The sequence below is a fragment of the Natrix helvetica genome (genome assembly GCF_964273705.1).
Source record: "Natrix helvetica genome assembly, chromosome: 2".
NCBI classification, from domain to species: domain Eukaryota; kingdom Metazoa; phylum Chordata; class Lepidosauria; order Squamata; family Natricidae; genus Natrix; species Natrix helvetica.
The window spans coordinates 268,945,822-268,961,656 of NC_138552.1; the positions used below are offsets into that span (position 1 = coordinate 268,945,822).

The following is a 15,835-nucleotide window of genomic DNA, read 5'->3' on the forward strand; positions in this document are numbered from 1 at the left end:
CCATATTTTGGGGGAGTATAAGTCTCCCCTTTTCCTCCCCCCTAAAAGACCATGGAAATGTTGGTGCGTCTTATACATCGAATACAGCCATTTTTTGCCTCCCAAAGCCCCACCCCCACATCCCATTCTTGCAAAAAATGGACTGTTTTTTTCCGCAAAAACAGAGGCTTTTTTTGCCTTCCCTGAGCCTCGAGCAGCCCCCTGCAGGCTTCAGCAGGGCTGGGGCAAGGCAAAAATGCCCCTGTTTATGTGAAAAATGGGCTGTTTTTCAAAAAAACAGAGTCTTTTTTTAATATATAAACAAAGTTTTATTGTTTTTTTTAATTTTTACAAAGGGAAAAGGTAAGGGAAAAGTTACAAATTTTGGCAGCTGCGAAATACGGTAGATGCACACCCCCTCCAAACTCATAGTATACATTTGCATAAAATTCAATATTAAGTAATAACATATAGTCAGTGTGGTAAATTCAATTGGTAGTTTCGATCAATTTATATCAGATGACTTTTCTTACTCATTTGTGTGATCTGAGCTTTCTTGTTGTCGCCCCATCTCGCCCCGCTGGGAGAGCTCCGGCCCCTCCCGTGTCTTGTATGTCTGTTGAAGAATCATCTGGTTTTTCTAGGAGCAGTTTATTTTTCTCCATAAAGGCCTGCACCTCTATGGGTGTATTAATCCTAACTCTTGTCTCCTCCCAGAATATTAACATACCTTCAGGCATCAACCATCTAAACCACACCCCCTTCTGGTATAATTTATTCGCCAATTGCGAATATGTTTTCTTTTTTCCCTCACTTTCTTGGGGATCTGAAAAAAACAGTGTCTTTTTAGCCTTCCCTGAGCCCCCAGCAGCAGTCTGCAGGCTTCAGCAGGGCTGGGGCAAGGCAAAAACGGGGGCATTTTTGTCTTGCACCAGCCCCGCTGAAGACTGCAGAGTGCTGCTGGGGGCTCAGGGAAGGCAAAAACGTGTGTTTTTTTTACTTACCTCTTCGAAATCTCGGTGCGTCTTATACACCGGTGCACCTTATAGTCCAAAAAAGACAGTAATATTCTGCCTTTTTTAGTATTTCCCCAAATATTTCATTCTTCTAGGAGGAGTAGGCACTGACTTTCTACAAGCTTGATATAGTTCTGAATGCAAAGAAAATACATGAGAGTTGCTTAGCAGGCACCAATGGTAGTATATATACAGTATATACTTATAGGTTCCAGATTGAAATACTGCAGTCTTTGTGAGGCTGCCTTTGTATGTAGGCTAAAGACTTCAGTTTGTACAGAATTTAGGAGCTAGTTTAATATCTGGAAAGTTATCTTTGACAAAAAAAGCCTTTAATTCCTAAATAAAAATTCAAGGTGATGCCCATTTCTAGACTCAAGGCCATTCATATAGTCTGAAAATATTTAGATAGGGCACCATCTCATTTAATGCCATATTGCTTGTTGCAATGGAAGAATTAGTTGTACGGCATGCAAGCAAAGCAGGTAGCGTTAATTGCCCAGAAGTGATGGAGATGCTGTTTCTGTGAGAAGATAGAATGAGCATGTGCAAATCACATTTAAAGATTCAACCACTGCAGGGTTTAATTAAAATCCAAGAATAAATATAGTTAGCCACACTGTCAGTTTGGATTACAGTGAGTATGTTTACATTTTTTACACATTTAATGAATGCTATTTGCATAGATGAATGTGTAGGCCAACATTTGGCATTTATGTGATCAACTCATTGCAGGGGGAAAACAGAAACTGGAAATTGCATGAAATACAACTTCTCTCTCTCTCTCTCTCTCTCTCTCTCTCTCTCTCTCTCTCTCTCTCTCTCTCTCTCTCTCTCTCTCTCTCTCTCTTCCTCTCTTCTCTCATATTAAAGACAAATTCAATAAAAAGGAAAAAAGATAGGAAAGAAGAAAAGCAGAAAGGAAAAAAATCAGCCACATTAGTAGAGGAAACATATGTGAAGAGATGACAGGTGCCTAGAATGATAGTTGACCCATGAATTTCAGGGGTGAGCATTGCAGAGTGTAGGTACCCCCAGTCAAAATTGCTCCAGAGACAAGGGCTACGGTACTTAGGTAGGAAATGTTTGTTTGTTGTATTTAGGACACAGCAGGCATATCACTTCATCAAGAATCTCTGAAAAGGTGGAAGAGATATTGCAAAATATATATGCAGTCCCATCCCAGAACCTTTGCATCCTTTAAAAATATTGCCCATTATGAAGAGAAAGCAGTGTGCAGCAGCTTCCCAAAAAGCCAACATAGTTGTAGGCTGCATAAAATCAAGAGAGAATCAAGATCACATGAAGTGTTAATACCACTTTATAATGCCTTGGTAAGGCCATACTTGAAATACTGCATCCAGTTTTGGTTGCCACAGTGTAAAAAAGATGTGGAGACTCTAGAAAGAGTGCAGACAAGAGCAACAAAGATGATAAGGGGACTGGAGACTAAAACATATGAAGAACGGTTGCAGGAACTGGGTATGTCTAGTTTAATGAAAAGAAGGACTAGGGGAGACATGATAGCAATGTTCCAATATCTCAGGGGTTGCGACAAAGAAGAGGGAGTCAAACTATTCTCCAAGGCACCTGAGGGTAGAACAAGAAGCAATGGGTGGAAACTAATCAAGGAGAGAAGCAACTTAGAACTAAGGAGAAATTTCCTGACAGAACAATTACTCAGTGGAACAATTTGCCTCCAAAAGTTGTGGGTGCTCCAAATGGATGTATTTAAGAAAATGTTGGATATCCATTTGTCTGGTGTAGGGTTTCCTGCCTAAGCAGAGGGTTGGACTAGAAGACCTTCAAGGTCCCTTCCAACTCTGTCATTTTATTCTATTCTAAATTGGATTTCTTTTTCTTGTGGCCCTTTGTCCCATCTTTTGGAGATGGTTGCATGACTACATTCTCCGCACTCCAGGCCTCCTATCTAGGTAATTCTCACAAGGAAAGCTGAAACCTTCTTGCAATTAACAGAGCCTTCACACCACCACTGAGAAAGTGAACAACTGCAAGATGGCACACTGCGGTTCTTGGCACATACAGCAAGACTTCTGATAATCTCAGCAAGTAATATGATGTATAATTAGAAAAAGACCCTGGTCCCAAGTTGTTCAGGGCTTTATACATCATAGGAAGAGCATTAAACCTGGCTTGATAATTAAATGAAGTCACTGAAGTTGCTGACTTCTTTGAAATCAAACTTTTGGTCCGTCCAGCTCAACATTGCCTATACAAGAGCTTCCCTAATTGTACATATCATATTTTGAGCCGGGAAAAAACACCACTCAAAGGATAAGAGGCATTGCCTCCCACAAAATAACTATTACTCTACATTACCAATCACAAAATCCAAGTTTACTACAAGAAAAGCTGGATAGCTTGATATCCTTATCATTCTTTAGTTCCTAGGTTTATTTTTATTTATTACATTTTTGACCTTCTTTCTTACAAGAAAGTGTATCTCTTATTCTTGTGTTGCATCCAGTTTCCTTCTTAGTTAAATTCAGACCGTTCAGCACCTAGATACCTGTAGGATAGTCTTTTTACCCTATGTGATCATTGAGAAAATGTGTGTCTTGGCGCCCTGTCCTGTAAGAAATCAAGAGTGAGCGGATGACACACTTTTCTCAGTGGTGGCCCTCACTTTTGGAGTGTCCTGTAATTTAGATTCAGGAATGGCACCAACTGTCAAGTCCTCAAAAAGTCTGTACAATTGATTGTTCCACAGGTAAATATAGGCACTGATCAGGGGTGAAATCCATCAGGTTCTGACAGGTTCTAGAGAACTGGTAGCGGAAATTTTGAGTAGTTCAGAGAACCAGCAAATGCCGCCTCTGGCTGGCCTCAGAGTGGGGTGGGAATGCAGATTTTGCAGTATCCTTCCCCTGCCACACCCACCAAGCCTCGCCCACAGGACCAGTAGTAAAAAAAAAAATTGAATTTCACCACTAGCACTGATGATATAAACACTGCTACTTTGTTTATTTATTAATCACATTTATATTGCTCCCCATCTCACAACAAGTTTGCAAGAGGGGAGAAAGATGCCACCTACCTTAAAACTGAACAGCTCTTTCTCAAAAGGGTGGGAGGGATATGACATCATCTATGGCCTGTTTACAACACAGTCCTTTTAGCCAGGGGTGGGATTCAACCAGTGCCTGGATGCTGGGTGGGCGTGGCCTACTCGGCCTCCTGCACCAAGCTCTTGGGGCTTTTCTTGAGCTTCCGAGAGGATGAAAACAGCCTCCCCCGAGCTCCAGAGGCCAGAAATGGGTGCATTTCCAGACTTCCTGAAGTTTCAGGAGGCCCATTTTTCACCCTCCCACAGCCTCCACACAGGCCCTGCACTTAGGTGGCATCCAAAACGGGCCACGTGGAGACTCCTGAAAGGGGCAGGGTGGGCGGGGCCAACCAGTCCTTGCAACTAACGGTTCGGTAAACCAGATGTAAAATTAGCATCCATTCACCCGAACTGGTCCGAACCGGCTGAATCCCACCCTTGCTTTTAGCAGTTCCAAGAAGGTTCGATATTCACTTGCACTATTCAGGTGACCCTGAATAGGGCACAGATAAACCTTGAAATAGCCTTAATGATACTCAGAAAGAGTGCTAACAACTAGATGACTGCAAGGAATAGAAATCCTTCTATTCTCCACCATTTAGTCAGAACTGAAGAAGCTTCTTGGATGAAAAGAGAAACATTTTCAAGTAAAACAAAGAAAGTGTAGTTGCCTTTTGAAGAAACACCTTTGGGACAACCATGACCTGGATGGCTGAGAATCTCCATAGACATTGGCCACTAAAGGACAAATCGCATGACAATGATGGTGTTTTCCTTTTCTCCTTCCTCCACATTTGAAATCTTTACCCAAGTACTCAGATAATTAACAAGAAGGGAATTAATCTTTATATTAACATTCATTGGAGAGGAAGGGATTACAAGAGAGTAATCAGCCACATGTTGCAAATACATCAGGATGCTTGTTTAGCATATTCAAGGCTGTTAGTGTGACCACATTCCTTGAAGGTGTATTCCTGTTGTGTGCCTGATTACTCTCTTGTAATCCCTACCTCTCCAATCTCTCCATTCTGCAAGTGGACAAAAAAGGAAAGAAAAGCATAACAACAAGTCAGGCACAGGACAACACATACTAACCAAAACTGGCAACTATATGACTGGTTATATGACCATTATAAATGTGGACATTGGTCATAGAGTCATTTTTTGAGTATCGTAATTTCAAAAGTTTCTGAATAAAGCAGTTGGTAAGTGAGGCCTATCTGTAGAGTTCCTCAGAGACACAGTGTGTAACCCAGGAGCAGTTCACAAAGACAGATTGTATAAGGGTGATGTTGTCCAAGACTCTATCCATTCATCCAGCCAGCCAGCCAGCCATCTGAAGCAGCAATCAGGGCTGGGTCATGCAATAGGTTGCAACACTGGATGACACTTTTAGCAAATCAAACAGGAGCTGTGCCACCAAATTAGGACATTAATATATTAGTTTCTCTAACAAATTAGTTTTCTCTACATACTATTGAAAATTGTCATAAACATTAAGGTGATGAAGGCGATAATGAGAGGGATAAAATTTAACAGTTGTTAAATAAACCCCCAGAAGACCTGTGCATCTGATCAAACACCCTAACATTTCTGATAACGCAACTTAGGTTTCTTGACAAGGTTGTACATTACCAAATGGAGTAATATTGAATATCCCCCCCTGAGAGCATATTCAGAGTTCTTTACAAGGCAACTTTTGTAGAATGAAATTAAACATCTTCAGTATCCTGGTACAACATAATTTTCTCACAGAGAGAACTCTTTCTTAACAATGATCAAACCATTGCAGACCTGATTTTTCTTTTTAAAAATCAGCAAACGCAGAACTTGGAAATAGGAGGTCAAAAGGAATCTCCTTTTAATGACAAAAAAAGGAGTCACTCAATTAATTGGGGAAAGTTAAAGTAGCATTAATCTCGTGAAAACTGAACAAATGAATAACTTTATTAAAATACAGAGACCACACTTTTCTTGAAGAATACATTAGAAAGCATCTTCCTTGCTTTTTTGTACAACTTCTTCTCTAATTACCCTACCTTGCTGAAGAGGGATCTCTTCAGAATTGCCTTTTGACATTCATGAGCCATGTCAACACACAAATACATGAGTGGCTTTTGGCTTTAAAATGTTACCTTAAAATATTAGTCTAGGATTAAAGGAAGTAGCAAAAAATAGTAGCCTAAACAGTAGTCTAAACAAAAATAGCATTCTAAACAGTAGCAAAAAAAAAAATAGTATTCTAAATAAAATTGGGATCGAATCATTTTATGTTTTGCCTTTTGATGATTTCAGAATAGTTACCAGAGGCCATATGTCAAGTTGACATATGATCCAATTTTCAGATCTTAAAGAAATGACTCTCAGGATAAGAGGAATTACAATAATGAGATATGGATCAGTAGGAAGCTGACTCATGAATTCCCCACACCTAAGCAAGTTTCACTTGAGGGTGCACTCTATATAAACCAGGGCTGTCAAACAGTGGTGGGATTCAAAAATTTATACAATAATACAATAGTAGAGTTGGAAGGGACCTTGGAGGTCTTCTAGTCCAACCCCCTGCCTAGGCAGGAAACCCTATACCGTTTCAGACAAATGGCTATCCAACATCTTCTTAAAGACTTCCAGTGTTGGGTCATTCACAACTTCTGGAGGCAAGCTGTTCCACTGATTAATTTTTACTACCAGTTGTGTGGGCGTGGTGTGGCTTGGTGGGTATGGCAAGGTGGGCGTGGCAGGAGATGGATACTGTAAAATCTCCATTCCCTTCCCACTCCAGGGGAAGGTTACTGCAAAATCTTACTTATCTAGACCCGCACCAGTCCAGTTTCCGACCCGGCCACAGCACAGAGACGGCTTTGGTCGCGTTGGTGGATGATCTCTGGAGGGCGAAGGATGGGGGTTGTTCCTCCATCCTGGCCTGTTAGATCTCTCAGCGGCTTTCGATACCATCGACCATGGTATCCTATTGCATTGACTGGAGGGGATGGGGGTGAGGGGCACCGTTTTGCGGTGGTTCTCCTCCTTCCTCTCCGGTCAGATGCAATATGTGTTGGCGGGGGAGCAGAGGTCGACCCTGAGGCCGCTCACGTGTGGAGTGCCACAGGGGTCGGTCCTCTCCCCTCTCCTGTTCAACACATACATGAAACCGCTGGGCGAGATCATTCGAAGATTCGGAGTTGAGTGCCATCTGTATGCAGATGACACTCAGTTGTACATCTCTACCCCAACCACCCCAACGAAGCCGTCGAGGTGATGTCCCGGTGTCTGGAAGCCGTGCGGGTCTGGATGGGTGACAACAGACTCAAGCTCAACCCTTCCAAGACGGAGTGGCTGTGGCTACCGGCGCCCCGCTTTAGCCAATGTGTTCCATCTCTGGCCATCGGGGGGGAACAACTGTCCCCAGTGGATAGGGCACGCAATTTGGGCGTCCTCCTAGATTCCCGGCTGTCGCTAGATGATCATGTGACGGCCGTGGCTAGGGGGGCGTTCCACCAGGTTCGCCTGGTGCGCCAATTGCGCCCCTTACTAGAGCGGGATGCCCTTTGCACAGTCACTCATGCCCTAGTGACTTCCCGTCTTGATTACTGTAATGCTCTCTACATGGGGCTCCCCTTGAGATGCACCCGAAGGCTCCAGCTGGTTCAGAATGCAGCCGCGCGGGTTATTATGGGGAGTACTAGGTACTCCCATGTAACACCTTTCCTGCGTGAGCTGCACTGGCTGCCTGTGGCTTTTCGGGTGCTTTTCAAGGTGTTGATTGTCATCTTCAAAGCGCTCCATGGCTCGGGACCTAGTTACCTGCAGGATCGCATTCTACCCCATACATCCCTGTGACCAATCCGCTCTCACAGAGAAAGTCTCCTCCGGGTACCTTCCGCTAAACAATGCGGGCGGGCGGTGCCTAGGAATAGGGCCTTCTCTGTGATGGGCCCAACCCTCTGGAACGACCTCCCCCCCCGATATTAGAACCACCTCGGATCTCCGCTCCTTCCGCAAGAAACTCAAGACCCACCTGTTTCGATTAGCCGGCCTGGCCTAATTGTAATTGTATTTACAGGGAACATCTATTACTAACCTTCCTGGATGGCTTTTTAAATTTTAAATTGGGGTTTTAAACGGGTTTTTAAAATTGTTTTAATTATTTAAATTGGTTTTGGGTTTTATACACAGACGGTATGTGTGCGTTGTTTTGTTTGATGTCCTATGTTATGTTTTGTTGTCTTGAACATGAACTGTCTGTACACCACCCCGAGTCCCTACGGGGAGAGGGGGCGGTCTATAAATTCAATAAACCTTAACCTTAAACCTTAACCATTCCCTTCCCACTCCAGGGGAAGGTTACTGCAAAATCCTTGTTCCCTCCCGATCAGCTGAGACTCAGGAGGCAGAGAATAGATGGGGGCGGGGCCAGTCAGAGGTGGTATTTACTGGTTCTCCGAACTACTCAAAATTTCCGCTACCGGTTCTCCAGAACTGGTCAGAACCTGCTGAATACCACATCTGCTGTCAAACTCCTGGCCCACGCTGCAGATTCATCCCATGCCCGGTTTAGCAAAGGGGGAAATAGTCCCGATACGTCCCGTGATGCCGCCGAGACAGCATGATAAACACCCCTGTTTGACACCCCTGATAAACCATCTTGAAAAGTGAATAACACTCAATTGTGGCTCATGTGGCTGCTCAGTCAAACCATGAGCTCCCCAAACACCTTTGCTGAGGAAACAGGCTACCCACTAATAAATAAAGTAAAACTCTAACCCAGGCCTCTGCCCACTTATATTACTAGCAATTTTTGTCATAGGTCAGGGGGTCAGTGCATCTAATTAGAAATATAATATGCTTAACCAAGCAATGAATGATCTAGTGGTTACAATTCTGTAATCTTCTAATTTTGTTGCTTTATTTTTGCTAGTTTAACATCTGAAAACTCAACTCATTTCATTTGTTTTTAATTAAATGTATTGAGTGAAAACAGGTTAATACAGTAAGCATGTATTCGAATCTAATTATTTGGATTATGGCTGGTGTTAAAGCAACATCTGTCTCCTCAAGGAACTATCCAAAGTGCTGAAGATTATGTTACTGAGAATATGAGTCTTGCTTTCTAGGCTAAATAGTATCCATCCATTCAAAGCATACTGATCAACTTACTAAGCAAGAGAAATAAAATGGATTACAGATTTGTTCCTGGCTTTTAACTTTAGCAAAGCAAATTATCCAGGACAGTGCAAACTGAGGCAAACAAACAAACAAACAAACAAACAAACAAAGTTCTGCCGATTTTGTGAATGACTGATAACTTGGGCAATCCTCTGGCTTGGAATCTTGTGTCCCATCTTGCATCCTGTATTTACACAATGAACTTTCATACCCTTGAGGCAAATATGTCCATTTTTTGCTGAGATTGGACTCAGGGTCTGCAACCTTTGAATATCAAAAAGGGTGTTGGCTCTTACCTGAGACACCTATTCTCATAGGGTGGAGGTAGCATCCAGTCCCCCTCAAAGAAGGCTGTTCCTCACACTTATGACTGCTCTTATTAACTGACTTTATCATTAGACACTACAGTGGGTTTCCCACCAGGAGCACTACATCGGACATAGATGCCAGACACCTACGCGACTATCTCAGAGGATGACACATTGAGTCTGACAGAATTCCTTCACCGAAAGCTGGGTCTGCCTAGCGACAGGGGCATGGATTAACAGTTTCATCAGACTCAGTCCTATCAGTGAGTAGATGATATCAAACTGGATGCTACCTCCACCACTATGGAGAGCTCAGAAGTCTCAAGCTTAACTCAGGGACAATTGAATTAGGAATAGGAAGTATTTATCCTTTTAAAAAGGTAATTCTTAAAACTTTATTGATTTATTTATTTTTATTTATTATTCGTATTTATAGACCGCCCCCTCTCCCAAAAGGGACTTCCCTAAGAACAGAAAGGTTTCAATGTTCTTCCTTTCCAGAACTCCCTTTTTCCTAGTACTTTAGAAACAATCAAAGATTCTGCTGTTCTCACTCTCTCCCACCTAAACTCTCTTGCTCTGAAGTTGACATATTGCTAAGACCTAAGATCTTGATTTTGAATTAAAACTAAGAATTTGCTGTAATTTTCCAGTAGAATTTAAATGATCGGAATGATCAAAAGATGCTGTGCTTGCATTTCACTGCAAGGATTGTTAAGAACTTTATGTCAGTCAAAACTCACTTAGCAAAGCAAGTTTGGAGTCAAAGATTTTTTTAAAAATGCTGCTCCAAAACTCTTGCTGTTATTTTATGCTGAATATTGTCTAGAAGGATGACATCAAATCAGATCTGATGAATAACTAATTGTGGAATAGAATAAAGTAGGCCCAGAATCCTGTGATGCTATGCCACCAAGTCATCTAAGAATAGAGTAACAGAGTTGGAAGGGACCTTGGAGGTCTTCTAGTCTAACCCCCTGCTTAGGCAGGAAACCCTATACTATTTCAGACAAATGGTTATCCAATCTCTTCTTAAAAACTTCCAGTGCTAGAGAATTTACAACTTCTGGAGGCATTTGTTCCACTGGTTAATTGTTCTGTCAGGAAATTTCTTCTTAGTTCTAGGTTGCTTCTCTCCTTGATTAGTTTCCACCCATTGTTTCTTGTTTTGTCCTCAACTTTGGAGTTGACTCCCTCTGCTTTGTGGCAACCCCTGAGATATTGGAACACTGCTGTCATGTCACCCCTAGTCCTTCTTTTCATCAAACTATAAAAACCCAATTTCACCAAACATTCTTTATATGTTTTAGCCTCCCGTCCCCTAATCATCTTTGTTGCTCCTCTGCACTCTTTCTAGAGTCTCAACATCTTTTTTACACCGTGGTGACCAAAACTAGATGCAAGTGTGGCCTTACCAAGGCATTATAAAATGATATTAACACTTCACATGATTTTGATTCTACCTCTCTGTTAATGCAGCCTAAAATTGTGTTGGCTTTTTTGGCAACTGCTGCACACTGCTGGCTCATATTTAAGTGATTGTCTACTAGGACTCTAAGATCTCCCTCTCTCTCTCTCAGTACTACTATTGAGCAAGTTACCACCTATACTCTACTTGTGCATTTGGTTTTTCTTGCCTAAATTTAGAACTTTACTTTTTTTACCATCGAATTTCATTTTGTTAGATAGCGCCCCAATGTTCAAGTCTGTCAAGATCCTTCTGAATCTTAAGCCTATTTTTTGGAGTGTTGGCTATTCCTGACAGCAAATTTAATGAGTCCCCCATCTATCCTTTCATCCCCTCAAGTCAACATATATAGTATCCCAGGCAACTAAAGGTTTTTTTTTTGAGGCTGGCAGTATCCTGCAGCATTTGAGCTCGTCCCAGATGGATTTGACTCTTGATAATCAATGGATAAATAGAAAGGATGTCTTATTATTATGTCTGAATCTATTTACACTGCTGCTGGCTGTTTTCTTCTTCTCTTTCCAGGATTATCCCCTTCCTAAAAGAGTTAGGTGTTCACATAATGCAGGGGTGTCCAAACTTGGGAACTTTAAGACTTGTGGACTTCAACTCCCAGACTTCCCCAGCCAGCTCTGCTGGCTGGGGAATTCTGGGAGTTGAAGTCCACAAGTCTTAAAGTTCCCAAGTTTGGACACCCCTGACATAATGTGTCTGAAGTAGGCAAGTTTGAGCTTGGTCTTTGTGCTCATGGGGAAACTCTGAGCGGATGGATGATCCATTGGTTTGCTTTCTTGGCTGTCCACAGTACTCTCAAGAGTCCTCTCCAACACCAAAGTTCAAAAGCATCATTACTGTTCCTGTTGTACCTCTTCAGAGTCCAACTCTTAGTGATTACCATGACTTGCGTGATTCTTTTTTTTGAGAAAAGTTTTTTTTTTTAATTTGAACATACATATAATATAATCCGAAGCATACCTATACATCTGAACAAACATTTTTTTGAGTATTCAATAGTACATCAATTCTTTTTGCCATTAAGCCTCTTCAATTTTTACTTGCTCTTCTGCTTTCCATACACCATATCATAGCCTATTTCATCCTCAGCTCTCCTCCTCTCCTTCTCTTCTCCTCCCTACCTCCTTCTTCCCTCTACCCTCTCTCTCTTCTCTACTTTCCCTTGCTTTCTCCCTCTCCTCTCCTTCCTTTCCACACCTTCCCTCTCTCCTGCTCTTTCCCTCCCTTCTACTTCCCTCTCTCTCCTGCCTCCTTTCTCCCCCTTTCCCTCTCTTTATTTCCCTTCCATTCTCTATTTTATGTGGTGTATTTCCACCTTTTAGCAAACCCCATTTAATATCAATGACATTGATAATTATATTCCAACAAAAGAAGGAGAAAAAAATGTTTTCCATATTGCTAGTTTTTTCTTTTAAAGGTATACCTTTGTACAAATTCCAATTGTTTCCTCTCCCCCCACCCCCCACCCCCATAACAACCTCTTTTTTGGACGCAGTGCAAGACGGATTCAAACTTCCCACTATCTTCATTGTGCTGTTATATATTTCTACATCATTTAGCGCCCCTATTTTGTTTCATCTTGTAATTTTAACTATACATTATTAGATGTATTTCCACATTTTCCCTCCATTTTCTCCCCCTCTTCTGATAACTTTCCCAATATTTTTCTTATTTGTAACCCGGCATAATCATTTCGCCTTCTATTATTGATATGTATCAGCTGGCCTACTATCTTTATTCACCTTAGTTAATTTACCTTTAATTCTTTTTTGCTTATAGTCTTGCATGATTCTGATTGTTGTAGGTATAAACACATAGCAACCCTTGAATATCTTTTGCAAGACCTTCGTGGTTGCTGTACCAAGTGTTTAACCTGTGATTTATTATTGTTTGACTGTTTATCCCTTTACTGTTGATGGTTGATTCTAAATGGCAAAATCTACCCCCCCCCCACTTCAGTATCAGTTCTAAGGCTGATTATTCTACCTCTTGCCATTAGTTTTCTTTATATTTAATTTTGTCCCATTTTTTTTCATTGTGCTTCTTCATTTTTATCACAAGAGCTTGCAGATCCTTTGCAATTTTTGGCTATCAGAACAGGGAAGCTATTTTTTTTCAAGGGATGCGCGTATTGCTTAATTTAATTCAAAACAAGTAAAAGATTTTCACGATGTGTTTGCATTGGTGGTTTATGTGTACCTTTAATATTAGTCAATGGTAATACTCTCCAAACACCTGAAATACTGTAATATAGAGGAAGATGAAGAGTTGTAATCAGTCAGTTATGGACATGGAATAATAGCAATAGCAATAGCACTTAGACTTATATACAGCTTCAGAGTGCTTTTACAGCCTTCTCTAAGTGGTTTACAGAGTCAGCCTATTGCCCACAACAATCTGGGTCCTCATTTTACAGACCTCGGAAGGTTGGCTGGCTGGGTCAACCTTGAGCCGATAAGATTTGAACTGCTGAACTGCAGCTAGCAGTCGGCTGAAGTAGCCTGCAGTACTGCACTCTAACCACTGCGCCACATCGGTAAGTAAGGTGTAGTAAATCTAAGAAGTAAGTCATAGGAAAGCAGATTACAGTTGAATGTTAGAGAAAAAAAATCCTAAAAGTAATAGCAGTATGACAGTGAAGCCATAATTACTCAGAAGCATTGGGTCCCTTTTTACTGGATAAGTTCAAGTGGAAGATAGACATTAATTGTGGATGCTTTGCTTGGACAATAGACATCAATTATGAATGTTTTAATATGGAATCCTTTATTTAAAAAAGAGGATTCAATTCGATATCTTAAATGCCCCCTTCCAACTGTATGATATGATTCTCATTTTTATTAAAGATGTTTCAAAAAGGAAGATTAAAACCTAATACACCAATATAGATTAAGAAAAAGAAAAGTGAAAACTAAAGGTGCAAGAAAGGGGGGAAAGTAAAAAAGAGGAAAGAAAGAAGATAAAAACAACTTCTTTACAGCAATTACAATTACAATGATAAATTTACCTTTTACCCTGTTACAGCATAACTCTCTTCTTTGTCTCATCTATCTTGTCTAATAATCAAAGCCATAAATCAAAAGTTCATTGTTTTCTATTTCATGCAAAACATCTATTAGGGGTTTCCAATCAATAATAAACATAGATGTTGTCTTTTCTCTGATCAAAGAAATCAATTTAGCCATCTCAGCAAGTTCCATGATCTTCACCAACATTTTTCCATTGTGGGTAATGCTGAGTCTTTCCATCTTTATGCATATTGCAGCTACAGTATGCAAAAACGAAGTTCCGTAATATTCTCCCAATTGTTTATCTCACTATCCCAAAAGAAAAAAACATCTGATTTCAATTGTATAATAATCTTTAAAATCTCTCGAACAGTTGGCTATTTGCATTCTTTTAGCAAGTCATTCAGGCCACCTGGAGGTTTATCTGTTTCCTCAGGATCACCGGAATAGCGCAAATGGGTGTAGAGTCTTCTTGGAATTGCTGAATGGATTTGTTGTAGACTAGAGATAGATGATGTCATATCCCTCCCCCTCTGTTGAGAGAGGGCTGCTTAATTTTGACACGGATGGCCTCTTTGACCCCTCTTTCAAACCAGCGGTCCTTTCTGTCCAAAATGTGGACCTTGCTGTCTTCAAAAGCGTGGCCCTCATCTTTTAAATGCAGATGGACTGCTGAATCTAGTCAGCAGCCTAGATCTACTGTAGATGTGTGTATTTGAATCCAAAATTTTCAAGCCTTTTTAAATGACCACCAAACATGATAAAATGTCCCTTCTTGCAACATAAATATGCAATTTACATTCTGGACAATTTTTCTGGTGACATATTCCAATGGTACAGCATATTAGAGAGGGCTGTGAAACACTGCAAACCAGTATCTAAGTCTAATTGCTATCTTCTGATCCATTGGATCCCTCTGAAGAATCGGGGCCTTAAAGCCTCATATGCCTCACAACCAGTGGTGGGATTCAAAATAATTTACTACCGGTTCTGTGGGCGTGGCTTTCTGGATGTGGCATGGCTTAGTGGGCGTGGCTTGGTAGTCATGGCAGGGGAAGGATAAAATTTCCATTCCCTCTCCACTCCAAGGGAAGGTTACTGCAAAATCCCTATTCCCTCTCAATCAGCACTAATAAGAAGACGCCGAAGGTTTAACATCAGGATATTGGAACGCTGGGTGAGAGCCTGGAATATGAAGTTTTTGGGCTTTTTGGGAGGGAGCCAGGACAGAGTCTGGAGTTACAGGACGATGGCCGGGGGTGGTCTAGAACAGCAGAAGCTACTGGAAGATCGGGCCTAGGGCCATGGAGAGGCCGGAGTGGTGCCTGGATTAAGCAGGCCTAGGCTAAGAACGCCCCCCCACCCACTGAGGACCCTAGACTTCTGTCCATGAGCTCATGCTCACCTGGGACCATCTTATGCCCACTCGGGACCATATAGGGCTTTCACCCACTTTTGTCATCTTTTATCATCGTTTATCATCTTTGCCACCTCCATTATGCCTGCACCATCTGGACATTTGGACTTCTATCTGCCCCCCCCCCCCTATCCTCATCCAAATACGAACAGGATTCTGCCTCTTACCCCCCCTACTGACTTTGTTACCATCTGCAGCACCTTAACCCCACTGGATTTTTATATCAATTTACCTGAGGTCAGACCTGCTCCGCCTGCGGGAGGCCCCTCTCTCGCAGGCATGGCCCTTGGCTCTTTCAAGGGCCTGCCTCGATGACGGGTTTGTCAACCCCGAGAGGTGCAGGAAACGGAAGCTAAGGGGATTTTTAATTAAATGCTTTGCATCTTTTTTA

The 15,835-nt window shown here is 41.6% G+C and overlaps 1 protein-coding gene across 2 annotated transcripts in view; it reads left to right on the forward strand.

Moving 5' to 3' along the window:
- Window positions 1-15,835, forward strand: part of CIB4 (calcium and integrin binding family member 4) — a gene marked incomplete at its 5' end in the record, with an annotated part of 50,186 nt that overhangs the window by 17,488 nt on the left and 16,863 nt on the right. The gene's annotated exons all lie outside the window — the stretch shown is intronic.